Source organism: Perca fluviatilis, chromosome 9 (assembly GCF_010015445.1).
Source record: "Perca fluviatilis chromosome 9, GENO_Pfluv_1.0, whole genome shotgun sequence".
NCBI classification, from domain to species: Eukaryota; Metazoa; Chordata; class Actinopteri; order Perciformes; family Percidae; genus Perca; species Perca fluviatilis.
The window spans coordinates 25,825,322-25,838,203 of NC_053120.1; the positions used below are offsets into that span (position 1 = coordinate 25,825,322).

The 12,882-nt window shown below is 44.0% G+C and overlaps 1 long non-coding RNA gene across 1 annotated transcript in view; it reads left to right on the top strand.

Moving 5' to 3' along the window:
• The window catches only part of LOC120565749, a 51,417-nt gene extending 38,991 nt beyond the window's left edge, over positions 1-12,426 (top strand). Inside the window, exon 5 of the long non-coding RNA XR_005640280.1 lies at positions 11,069-12,426. This is a non-coding gene — a long non-coding RNA (uncharacterized LOC120565749). The remainder of the gene's footprint in view (positions 1-11,068) is intronic.
• Positions 12,427-12,882: the final 456 nt, after the last annotated feature.

The window sequence follows — 12,882 nt, forward strand, 5'->3', positions numbered from 1 at the left end:
TAGTTTTTGCCAAGCCCCATACTCTTAGCTACCAGCAGAGCTAACTGGTAGATTAAACTCTTGCTGTATCCGGTCGGCAAAACAGCAAAAACGTCCTTCTTGCAAAGGAACGCTTCAAGCGCCGTCTTCTGTTCCTCTTTTAGATAAAAAGCCAAGTCTAACTCGTTCATTGTAGCGGTCAAAGCCGTTCCAAACAACCGGTGTTCATCCGTAGCCATCTTGCAATGTTGACTAATGACTTTGACGTCACAGCGCTGTCGTCATCTGTTTAGTTTGCCTCTGGCCCGCCTATATCAGAAACACCGATGTGATTGGTGCACCTCGGCTACAAGGACATAATTAATGAGCATCATTACTGAATGCCAGAGTGACTCGCTGAGCAAATTCAAATTGTGCTCTCGCGAGAACTCTGGATTTCCAGGTTATTATATAGCGGCAATTCTATTTGAATTACCGTCCTGTTTTTTGGAAACTTGTGGGCCTGTAAAGCCCTTTGAGATCACACTGTTATTCGAGGATCTAGCTATAAACATGACCTTGAATTAGCCACAGTCATTAGTCTTTGGCTACGGTTAGCAGAAAGCTAAGCAACATTTTCTCTCTATCTCTGAAACGCTCTGCCGATGTACACATTTTGTTGCGTTTATTGTCAGACTCTCTTTTAGCGTGCCTTCACTCTGTCTGCGTCGGCCATCAGGCGGTGCAGCAAAAACGCAGATCTGCCCGTTCATTTTGGATGTGGGGTAGTGTGTTTAGGCTGCGGGGGGAGCCGAAAAACGTTGTGCTGCGGTGGCCAAATAATGTAACCGCCGATCTGACTTGTCAGTCGGTTTGAGGCGGTGTGAGAGTCCCGTACAGTAAACAGGAAACAGTCTCTATTGCTGCGACAAGTTTTAAAACGCTATGAGGGTAAAAAACTAAACACAAGCACTGAACTGCCCAGGATTTTGTGTAACAGCTGACTGTTTGCCAAACAAAGGTAAAGGTAAAGGTACTTTATTGTCACATACACATACATGTAGCGAAATTCATTCTCTGCATTTAACCCATCCCTCAAGGGAGCAGTGGGCAGCCATTTACAGCGCCCGGGGACCAACTCCAGATCTGAGCCAGTGCCTTGATCAAGGGCACTAACTGGAGAACCTAGGACATGTTTTTTGATGGTGGGGGAAACCGGTAGCCTGGTCCTACCAGACTCTCCTAAATTTCATTTGTACAGAGAGTCTGACCACTCTCCATTAACTTCCTTGAAGGCGGGTACTCTGTTGAAGTTTAAAACTATTGGATCTGCCCAGAGCCACTCTGGATCTGCCATAACCAATCGCTAACGTTTGGTCGTGACGTATGTCATGCGCATGTGCAACAAGAGGGGAGACCGACAACTATATTTAGCATTAGCATTGCTAGCGTTAGCCTTAGCCAACTCCTTTACCACTAACGGAGCGAGCTGGAAAATCTAACTTTTCCCGAACCCACAGTGGACTGAATGGCTTCGCTTGCATCTTTCTAGCGCACGTCCTCAACGTCATCGTTCTCAGCCACTCCCTCTGTTCACTGATTGGACCGCCAAATATTTGGCCGGAGAAAACCCAAGAATATACAGTACCGGCCAAAAGTTTGGACACACCTTCTCATTCAATGCGTTTCCTTTATTTTCATGACTATTTACATTGTAGATTCTCACTGAAGGCATCAAAACTATGAATGAACACATGTGGAATTATGTACTTAACAAAAAAGTGTGAAATAACTGAAAACATGTCTTATATTCTAGTTTCTTCAAAGTAGCCACCCTTTGCTCTGATTACTGCTTTGCACGCTCTTCGCATTCTCTTGATGAGCTTCAAGAGGTAGTCACCTGAAATGGTTTTCCAACAGTCTTGAAGGAGTTCCCAGAGATGCTTAGCACTTGTTGGCCCTTTTGCCTTCACTCTGCGGTCCAGCTCACCCCAAACCATCTCGATTGGGTTCAGGTCCGGTGACTGTGGAAGCCAGATCATCTGGCGCAGCACTCCATCACTCTCCTTCTTGGTCGAATAGCCTTTACACAGCCTGGAGGTGTGTTTGGGGTCATTGTCCTGTTGAAAAATAAATGATGGTCCAACTAAACACAAACCGGATGGGATGGCATGTCGCTGCAGGATGCTGTGGTAGCCATGCTGGTTCAGTATGCCTTCAATTTTGAATAAATCCACGAGAAAAGCACCCCCACACCATCACACCTCCTCCTCCATGCTTCACGGTGGGAACCAGGCATGTAGAATCCATCCGTTCACCTTTTCTGCGTCGCACAAAGACACGGCGGTTGGAACCAAAGATCTCAAATTTGGACTCATCAGACCAAAGCACAGATTTCCACTGGTCTAATGTCCATTCCTTGTGTTTCTTGGCCCAAACAAATCTTTTCTACTTGTTGCCTCTCCTTAGCAGTGGTTTCCTAGCAGCTACTTTACCATGAAGGCCTGATTCGCGCAGTCTCCTCTTAACAGTTGTTCTAGAGATGTGTCTGCTGCTAGAACTCTGTGTGGCATTCATCTGGTCTCTAATCTGAGCTGCTGGTAACCTGCGATTTTTGAGGCTGGTGACTCGGATGAACTTATCCTCAGCAGTCTTCTTTTCCTGGGGCGGCCCTCATGTGAGCCAGTTTCGTTGTAGCGCTTGATGGTTTTTGCGACTGCACTTGGGGACCCATTCAAAGTTTTCGCAATTTTCCGGACTGACTGACCTTCATTTGTTAAAGTAATGATGGCCACTCGTTTCTCTTTACTTAGCTGATTGGTTCTTGCCATAATATGAATTCTAACAGTTGTCCAATAGGGCTGTCGGCTGTGTATCAACCTGACTTCTGCACAACACAACTGATGGTCCCAACCCCATTATTAAGGGAAAAATTCCACTAATTAACCCTGACAAGGCACACCTGTGAAGTGAAAACCATTTCAGGTGACTACCTCATGAAGCTCATTGAGAGAACACCAAGGGTTTGCAGCGCTATCAAAAAAGCAAAGGGTGGCTACTTTGAGGAATCTAAAATATAAGACATGTTTTCAGTTATTTCACACTTTTTTTGTTAAGTACATAATTCCATATGTGTTCATTCATAGTTTTGATGCCTTCAGTGAAAATCTGCAATGTAAATAGTCATGAAAATAAAGGAAACGCATTGAATGAGAAGGTGTGTCCAAACTTTTGGTCTGTACTGTACCTCAAACCCAGACGGAGTACTGAAGGGAAATGAAAATTGAGTACATAGGAGGGTGGAGCCAGCCAGGCTAGGAAACCGGAGCACCCAGAGGAAACCCACGCAAACATGGGGAGAACATACAAACTCCACACAGAAAGGCCCTTTTTCAAAATGAAGCTGCCTTCATGTACGGTCGGAAACGTTGAGATCTATAAATGATCTGACGAAAACTAATAATTGATAAATATAAAGTCTACTTGTGCTACATTGGAGGGTTAAATAACACAACAGGACGTCACACAAATCCCACACCGCCGCACAACCCTGCGGAAAATCGCCGTATCCCCTTTTGCTGGTCTGAATGCTCCCTTAGGCTCTCTTTTGATAAGTCCGTCTTCCTTTTTTGTGGTTGCCAATGCTGGAATAGCAACTTGTTCTGCAGGATTTTCTGTCATTGAATCAGGCTTTCACCGTCTGAAGGGATGTGTATGTGCATCTGTATTTAATAATAATAAATTGAATTTATATAGCGCTTTTCACGACCTCAAAGTAGAACAGCCAATAGAAACGCCCTCTCTTTGAACTGACCTGTGATTGGCCAAAGTCTCCCGTCACGGGCTAGATTTTCTAAAACCTGAAAACAGAGCCAAGAGGAAGACCACTTGAATTACAATATGCAAAAAAACAACTGCCTACTCCAGCTTTAAAGGCTGTAAAAGTTGCAGGTTTCATTTTCGTCTCTGTGTGATTGATAGTTTCTTCACCGAAGACTTGTGGTGTGAAGCTCTGGGAGTGAATGATGTTCATAATGGTACCAGTTCTCTCTGTGAGGGCATAGAGGAGCAGACAAACATCTATCCCTGACTCCCTGGTGTGACAACCCCCATTACCCGTCTGCTTAAACCCCATCCCCCCCGGAACACATACACACACACACACACACACACACACACACACACACACACACACACACACACACACACACACATTGGCCCTCGGGGTAGTGGGAGGTCACAGTGCTCCGTGCCGCCTGGCAGTGGTGTACAAGGGCGCGTGGGAGACATGCAGCAGAGACAAACTGATGCAGAATATATGCACGTGCTAGTGTGGGCACGCAAGCTGGCAAGCGTGCTCATGGGCATGTTTTGGAATGGAGAATTAAAAAATGTGACAGAACTGCAGTGGGGGGGAAGAGGGGTGGTATTTTAAAGAGAGAGGTTGCTGAATGGATTGTGGGGATGGTAGAAGAAGGAGGAGTGACTTGGTGCAGCATGTTTTTGTGGGTTCCACCGAGGCGTGTTTTTGGCGTGGTGGCTGCCTTCACGCTGATGATGCAATTTCAACGTCTGCCTGCCAGTCGCAGGCGTCGCTTGTTCCTCTGCCATCGCCGGGCGGGTCCTTATTAGTGTGCGAGTGCGGGTCCAGCTGAGGGGATCAGGGTACCACAAAGCCTATTACACATACAGCTAGCTGCAACTCTCACTTCTCACTCACTCCGACTGTAGACGGTCGTCTTCCTCAGCTCTATCATGGTAATTTGACTCTATGTCTGAGGAAGGCAAAGCCAATATATTGTGGTGGTGGAGAAGTAGAGGATGGCGGGGTGGAGCATTGTGGATAATGGATAGTGGAAGGAGAGAGTGAGCAGGCATAGGATGTAACCACATGTTTCAGTGTGGCTCTGTCGGGTTGGGCATAGCTGTTTGTGGTTCCCATCTAAAACTAAGCAGGAAGCCGCACTGGAAAAATCCAAAGCAATTCTTCCTCACAGTTATCACCCAAAAATAAAGGGAATCTACTGGTGAAGACAAATTTAGAGACATGTTTGTCTCTGTATTGTATCAGCTGTGATGTATCGGTCACATATAGAAAATTCCTCTGGTGAGAGCAATACCAGTACTTTCACTGCATCTGGGGTCTTTCACTTTCTAAAGTTTTACTCAGAAAATCCTCCTTTTCTTTCCTCTTCTCAACCACACAAGTAACCTTCCCCTCCTCCTTCCTCTTCCATGTCTGCAGAGTATGATGGGAACACAGCTGTGGAATATGGTCGTCAACATGGCTCTCTCTTTCTGACTCTGTGAGGATAGGGACCCTCGTTCACACGTAGAAAATGTGTTGCCTTCCTGTGTGTGTGTGTGTGTGTGTGTGTGTGTGTGTGTGTGTGTGTGTGTGTGTGTGTGTGTGTGTGTGTGTGTGTGTTTGGCAGGCGTGTGTTCATGCATGTGTGTGTTTATGCTGCGGTGGGGCTGTGCCACTTCCCACAGAAAGAAAACACATGAGAACATTACCGCCGCCTCCCTCTGTCTTTCTCTCTCTTTCTCTCCCGCTCTCTCCCTCTGCCACTGCACTTCTCCCCACTCTCTCTCGCCCCCTCCCCTCTCTTCTTCTTTTTCTTAAAGGTACAGGGACAAACTAATCGTGTCGAGAATCGAAGTGGAGGAGGAAGACACAGTTATCAAAACACATGCCGCTCTCTGCACCTGATAAGAAGTTTTTATTCAAGTATTTCAACAACCGCTACCACCACCACCACCAAAATTCACGGTCATCTTCTCTATGTGTAAGCAATGTACTGTATGTCAAGGCCTGCACACACTGTGCGATCTTAAAGGTTCATTGCATGTCACACTCTGGGAGATGAGTGTAATAAGTTGTTAGTTGCAATCTGTGTCAGAAGGACAGTTCAATATCAATTTTGAAGGCGTGTCACATTTTGCAGGCAGAGACACGCATCAACTCATGTAATCCCTCTGTGCCACTCTCATGTTTTGTTTTTGTTGTAGCACTTGTCACATTCTGAGAATTTGGCCATATCTTGGCCATGTTTTCTGTCGCCAAAGCTCTAAATAGCCGGTCAGTGGCCTCACAGCGTGATGTAGGACCACTATTTTAGAATGACGACGGGAGATTTTACCACATTTCTGTTCAACGTCAAGTTTTGTTTGCGACAGCCCAATTTCCCATGCTGGATGTGAAGCCCAAAGGCTGTGTACTCCTGCAGAACCCTAGTTCCATTCAATGAGGCCACTGCGTTGACACTGCAGGGGTGCCAACACAGAGGGGTCGTCTGGCAAAAAAGTTAAACCTGAGACAAAGTCGGTTAAATTTGTGAACACATTTTCAGGATGCATAAATCTTAAAATGCCAGCTCAGAGTTTCAGTGTGTACGAAGAAAACAGAGCTTTTGCAAAACAATGACGTAAGCGAGACCACTGAGTAAGGGGTCCCGACATAGTCCAGTTTCCCTTTCACACATGTAGCACACAACAAGAGATTGTTAGATGCGCTCTCACTTACTGGAAATACTCAGTTTGGTTAAGACGAGGGGTGGCACTGGGTAGAGCGTGCAGCAAACAGGACATGATGTGGATTACACTGCGTCATGATAGCCGTTTGTAATTTGGGTTAATGTCTGACTATTTCATCGTTGGCCCTTAAAGACAGAAGTTCTCGAATCTCGTAGTCTCTTGAGTTTTTCATTGCCATCTTTGTGTAAATCATCCTCCTTCTTCACCCTTGGATTTTTGTTTTCATCCGGTTTTGCACGGGCCACATGTAAAGTCATCAACACGCCCCCCTCGCTTACTGTGAATTCTCACATTTTGGGCTCAATCGGAGATTACACAGACGTTATATAGGGAGTTTGCAGGGTAAAGACCGTTCGATGTCCGATCCAACTGATTCGGACATTTGCATTCTCGCACACAGCTAGGTAACGTCTTTGCAGTGCATGTGTAAAAGGGGCTTAACTGTCGTATCTCACTTATTTCTTATGTCAACAGCCGATCACACAGCTGTTGTCATAAACCTGTATTTCTATTATGTATGATAAGCCTTCAGGGCCAGATGTACGTACATTTGCGAATGTTGCGTTATCAGCACCATGGCCTACCTGCAGAAAGCGCTGTGATACTTCAGCTTACGTCGTATTTACCAAACCTGCAGTTCATCGGGTAATCAGGGCCTTTCTCCGCCCACTATACCATAAATTGCACTGTAGCAAAGCATTAAGTACTTGTGCTATGATATGGCTGAGTGCAGACTGCGATATTCCCACTGCAGATGCCAATATTTGTAATGTAGCGAGGAGTTTAACAACTGCTGGAATGGAATGTGAACGCTGAGTCGGAGATTCGATGTCATCTTTGATTTCTTCCAGTAACTGTAATATTGGATGGCTGCTTAATCTGTAACGCTTAATGATTTCGTGTTCACTCAACTGAAAAAGTGTGATCCTTGTGGTAAAAATCTTTTCAGCTCGTCTCCTTGGCCTATGTCTTCGCCATTTCACCAGGAAGCATATGCGAGGAAACCCGCATACTGGTTTACACACGTTTTTAAGAGGCGGAGAATTTTCACAGCAAAATAGAGGCACGCTTTCACAGGCGGTTTTTGTACATACCGCGGAATACATAATTAGGCGCACTTTACACTTCCCCTCCCATCTCTTTATGGGAAACTCCCACTTTCCCCTTGACCCCTCCCATGAATGCATATGCATGACACAGAAAAGCGCAATTTGCCATTTTCGGTTCCCGCGACAGGCAGTCTGCACTTTTACCTCCGTGCGGCCTGTTTGTACATACCTCGCCATGCAACGCGCACGTTGCGAAACTGCAAGTTCCTTGATCATATTTCATCATCTCACTGGTACCTGAAACAACATGACGCGGTTGTGTTTCCAATCTAAACGCCTGTTTAAGGTGTCATCTCTCAAGGGTTCAAGGTTCGATGGATGGTAAGGTGGCTTTAGCACCTGGTAAATCTGAAGTAACGGCATATACAAGTTGAAAAGAAAAAAAATTTAACAGATCCCTTTTACCCATTAATGCTTTTGTGTTGTCAACTGCAGTATGTAGAATAGGGGTTTTAAAGTTTGCAATGACTTTGAACATTTTTACAAGGCAGCCCAGAAAGAAACATAGGAGATGGATTTTATTATTATTGCTTTCATGTGTGGCTGCAACCTGTATCTGCAGAGGAGGGGCACAAAAGCAACGAGTGCCAAAGCTTTCCTTCTTTCTTTGTCTCTAATTATGGGAGCGCTGAAGAGCACAGTCTTTCTTCATCACAGCAGAGGCCCGCAATAGCCGCTGGGTGTCAGATGTATTATGCGAAGCAAGGAGGAGGGGGTTGGGAGGTTGGGAGGGTGTTTTGGGAATGGCACAGACGAACTTGGTGACCAAGTGGATTGATGCAAATCAAAACAGACAAACAGACAGGAAGGCAGGCGGACAGACATAACAGCTGGTAGGTAGGCACGTAGACAGACAGAATAACAGACAGACAGACAGAATAGCAGACAGACTGGTTCATATTTAGGATAACAGAGTACTTGAAGTTATGTAAGCAGGGGCTTACTGCTTCGAAAATGTTTCAGCTCCAGTAGATGTTTATCAAGGCTGTGTTGTGCAGATGGATTTTTCATTTACTGTTGTATACAATTTCCTACATGCTCAGTGTTTCCTTTGGTCTTTGCTGAGATATGTAGTTTTTGCAATTAAAAAGTAAACACCTTCAAGGGCAGCATTATTCAAACCTAGCAACAACAACAACAAAAAAACTGTTTGTTTGTGGAAGCATGATTTTGAGACCCTGGTTTCAATTCAGTGACCGAATGACAGCCAAAAACATATGCTTCACATTAACAATGGCTAAATGACCTATTGATTGATGTCTCGTTGCAGTTTCCTGTGTACATTTCACACTTACATGTGAGACAGGATTAACATAAATGATTTTGCCATATGAGCATGCCTACCATTGCCTCCCAATTTCTGTCACATGCAAACACATGAACTTCCTCCAACCTGTTTACCCCAATCAGAAACATAAAGCAGGCTGTTCTCATAAACCATTCGTACATATACTGTAGCTATGACAAGTAATGCACTGTAATTCGCATGTATTCCACATATTTATTACTGTATGCAGCACACTGACTGCTGATGTACGAAACGTAAAACACAGGGCTTTCAAGTGGGAGAGTGGAGCTCGTGTCCCGGAAAAAAGTTAAGGGGAAAACACAAGATTTTCACCCAGGAAACTGGTGTTCGTGTCCCGGGAGTACAACTTAAAGTGATGGTTCGGAGTAATTCACCCTAGGGTCCTTTGCACCATGACCTCGAGCCAAACACCCCCCCAGAAGTTTTTTTCACCTGGGTCTTACATTGGAAGAGTTAGCTAGAGTAGCGTTATCAGCTGAATAGCTTAGCGCAGGGGCTAACGGACCCACGTTTGAATCTCGTAAATTACCCCACTAATAATGCCCGAAATGATACCAAACGTCTACAAGTAGTACAAATAGGTTATGCTCTCATAAAACGATGGATTGGAAAGTTTGTAAGTACACCAGAGGTTTATGTAAATAACACTTGCCTGCTGGCTTCTGCTCTCTGCTATTGTTGTTGCTGCTGTAAGACGAGTGCTTAGGGCCGTCTACAAATTACAACACTGAAAAGAGATGCAACAAAAATATTTATTAATTTAACTTTTTTTTTTAAGTAAGTGCTGTAGCATAACTAGCAGGAGACAAGTAATAATTGAGGTAAGTTTGGAGACATTACCTTATTTAATCATTGAATTAATAAATATTTTTGTTGTAACTCTTTTCGGTAGTAATTTGTAGATGGCCCTAAGCACTCGTCTTACTGCAGGTAGCAGCAGCAGCAACAGAGAGCTGAAGAGAGCAGGCAAGTGTTCATAAACTTCTGGTGTACTTACAAACTTTCCAATCCATCGTTTTATGAGAGCATAACCTATTTGTACTACTTGTAGACGTTTGGTATCATTTCGGGCATTATTAGTGGGGTAACTTACGAGATACAAACGTGGGTCCATTAGCCCCTGCGCTAAGCTATTCAGCTGATAACGCTACTCTGGCTAACTCTCCCAATGTTAGACCCAGGTGAAAAAAGCTTCTGGGGGGGTGTTTGGCTCGAGGTCATGGTGCAAAGGACCCTAGGGTAAATTACTCTGAACCATCACTTTAAGGGGACCAGTGTTTTAACCCAAACAACATCTTTTTCTCTAGTCGTTTAGGTACCTAAATTGTCGTCGCCGCATGACACATTTTGTCGGCTAAACTTAGCGGCAAAGGCCACTGAAACGACCGGGATGTCATGGTGCTCTCCACCCAGTTCACATGAACCTTTTGTCGGCTAAATTTAACTATAAAGATCGCTAAACTTAACTGTGACCGTTCGTAACGTTACTGGCCACTTAACTGTAACATCACCGGTCGTTACATGCTTGCCGTAATTTTGTAGGCTATCCTACCAAATTGTTGTGCATAAGTTTTCGTAACGATATCATACAAACCCCTTCACGAGAATGCATTTCATAAAGACAGTAAAGAGGTATTTGAGTAGAACCAGCCCCCCCAGAGGAATCCAGTTCTCAATAATGCATTTTAAAAGTACCATTTCTCTTCTGTAAGTCAAGATGTCAAGGAGAAGGATAAGGAGAATGAGGAGGAGAGGAAAGATGGACTGAGAGTGAAGAAGAAGCAAAGAGGCGGATCAAGGGGCCACTGCGAGTCAAGGCTGACTCATAGGGATTGTAGGGCGGAGGTTTCATTGCTGTCTTGTGTTTGGTTGTTTTGGGGTTGTGTGTTTCTCTTTTTTCTGGCTCAGTAAGAAAGCTCCTACACCACACACACACACACACACACACACACACACACAAACAGCACACATGCAAGCTGTGGGGACGCCTCCTGAGGCAGGTGCCGAGAAATGGACTAAGAAAGGCATCCATTCGTTCGGCGCTGAATTATTCAACCTGTGATTAATTATAATTTGGCCTCACAAAGGCATGGGCTGGGGGAATTCCTCTGTTGGTCTGGACTGCAACTTATTGTGTTTTTTCCTTCCCGTGCAGGCCGATGTCGGGGCGGAGCAAAGACCTAACGGAGGTACTGGATGCCTGCACGTCTCGTGGACCCTCACTGCTGGAGCTGTTGCATAACATGAAAGTCTTTAAGAACTGCACTCTGCAGACTGCTACAGAGCAACAAGACTTTAACACACAATTCAGGGTAAAGAAGGCCAGAGATGGCTTAGTGGTTCCTGGCTTTGCAACTACATTGCTTGCCTGAGTGAAAGAAAGGCCACCCAAAAGAGAAAAAGACAGAGAGAGAGAAGAAGGATAAAACAGCACTAGCTTACCTCTAGGTTCCTCCCAAAATTGCTATGGGTTGCCAAAATAAGATGTTCCCATACATCTAAACTGCATTCTCAATTGCATTTTGAGGGAAAAGAATATTCTCCGCCGGATTATGTTTGTTTCAACCCGTCCTTGTACCAGCGACAGGCGCACGGTGTGAAACGTTTGCAGTTTTAAACATGTGCTTAGCATTGTGAATTGAAACAAAATAACTTAGGTTAGGTTAAGGAAAAGATCATGGTTTGGGTTACGCTTGTCAAAAAGAAATCTGGGTTATTCAAAAGTAGACAGGGCTGTTCTGTAAGGCGTGGTTTCTATTACTTGAAATTGTATTGACAGCTATTACTTTTCATCACTATTATTGTCCTTAACTTTTGACGTCCAAAATGTAGAACTTTATCAGATGGCATTACAGTTTTTACATTTTACCTCAGTCTGAAGTACCATCTTAAGTATCTTTGTTAGTCAGCCCGGCAAGTTTCTTCGCTATTGCAATGTCTAATTATTTAGTTTGAGCAGGCTTGATCTTTTTAATGCAAGTAAATATGCCAGTCAAAACGTTAGCAATGCAATAAAATAACTGAAGCTTTTCAAAATATGTGACCATCTTCTAATATGTGACCTATGCTGATTCTATGTTTTTGAATTATTAACTGTCACAAAAAAAAATACTTTTCCAATGTTTTTTTTCTTTTTTACATTAGATGAATCAAATTTCTTGGATATTGATCAATTCAAAGTCACAATTACAACAAATCACAACCCATTGAGATGACCCTAATGATGTCATCATGGTCACCTTGGCTTATCTTGGGACAATTTTTTTTAAGGGCAGCCTACATTACAAACAGGAGCTGTAGGGTTTGACAGAGGACGGGTCTTATTAAGATGCAAATTAGTCTCATTATGGAAAATGTAGGATGCAGGGTTTTTGGAGCTTGATGCTAAGGCTCATACTAAGGACTAAATTAAGAAAATATCGGCCTCTGCTGATTCGATTTTGATCATTTAAAAAAATAAATGTCTCTCGTGAGTTCCCTAACTTCATAGAAGTGCAATTCAAAATTGCCGGAGTGCCTCTTTGAGTACAGAAATAAAACACAAAATAATTGATTGCATTATTATTAACCATCTAACCCCTTTGTATTCTTCAGATCTGGTTCCTGACTTGTGTCTCTGTCCTTTAGCCAGCTCTGTATCATACACTGATCTCTGTGAGCAGTAAACTAACCTGATAAGGGAGCATGCTATCGGATATTAAACGTTAAAGATCACAAGCACGTCCTGCCTTTAGGCCTGGTAGACAAATACCATAAATGTGTCTCACTTTAAGGATCTAGTAGCTAATCATAGATGCTATTATACAGAGCTGGTCACATTCGGTGATATGGAGCAACCAGTGTGCCACCTCCCTCCAGCTGCTTTGTAATTGGAGTCGGAGGTGTAAGAGTGCCAGGGAAAGTGGGTTGCCCTAGGGGCATTGGGGTGTCAGAGTTGAAATGAATAATAATAACCAATCCGCTTTTAGC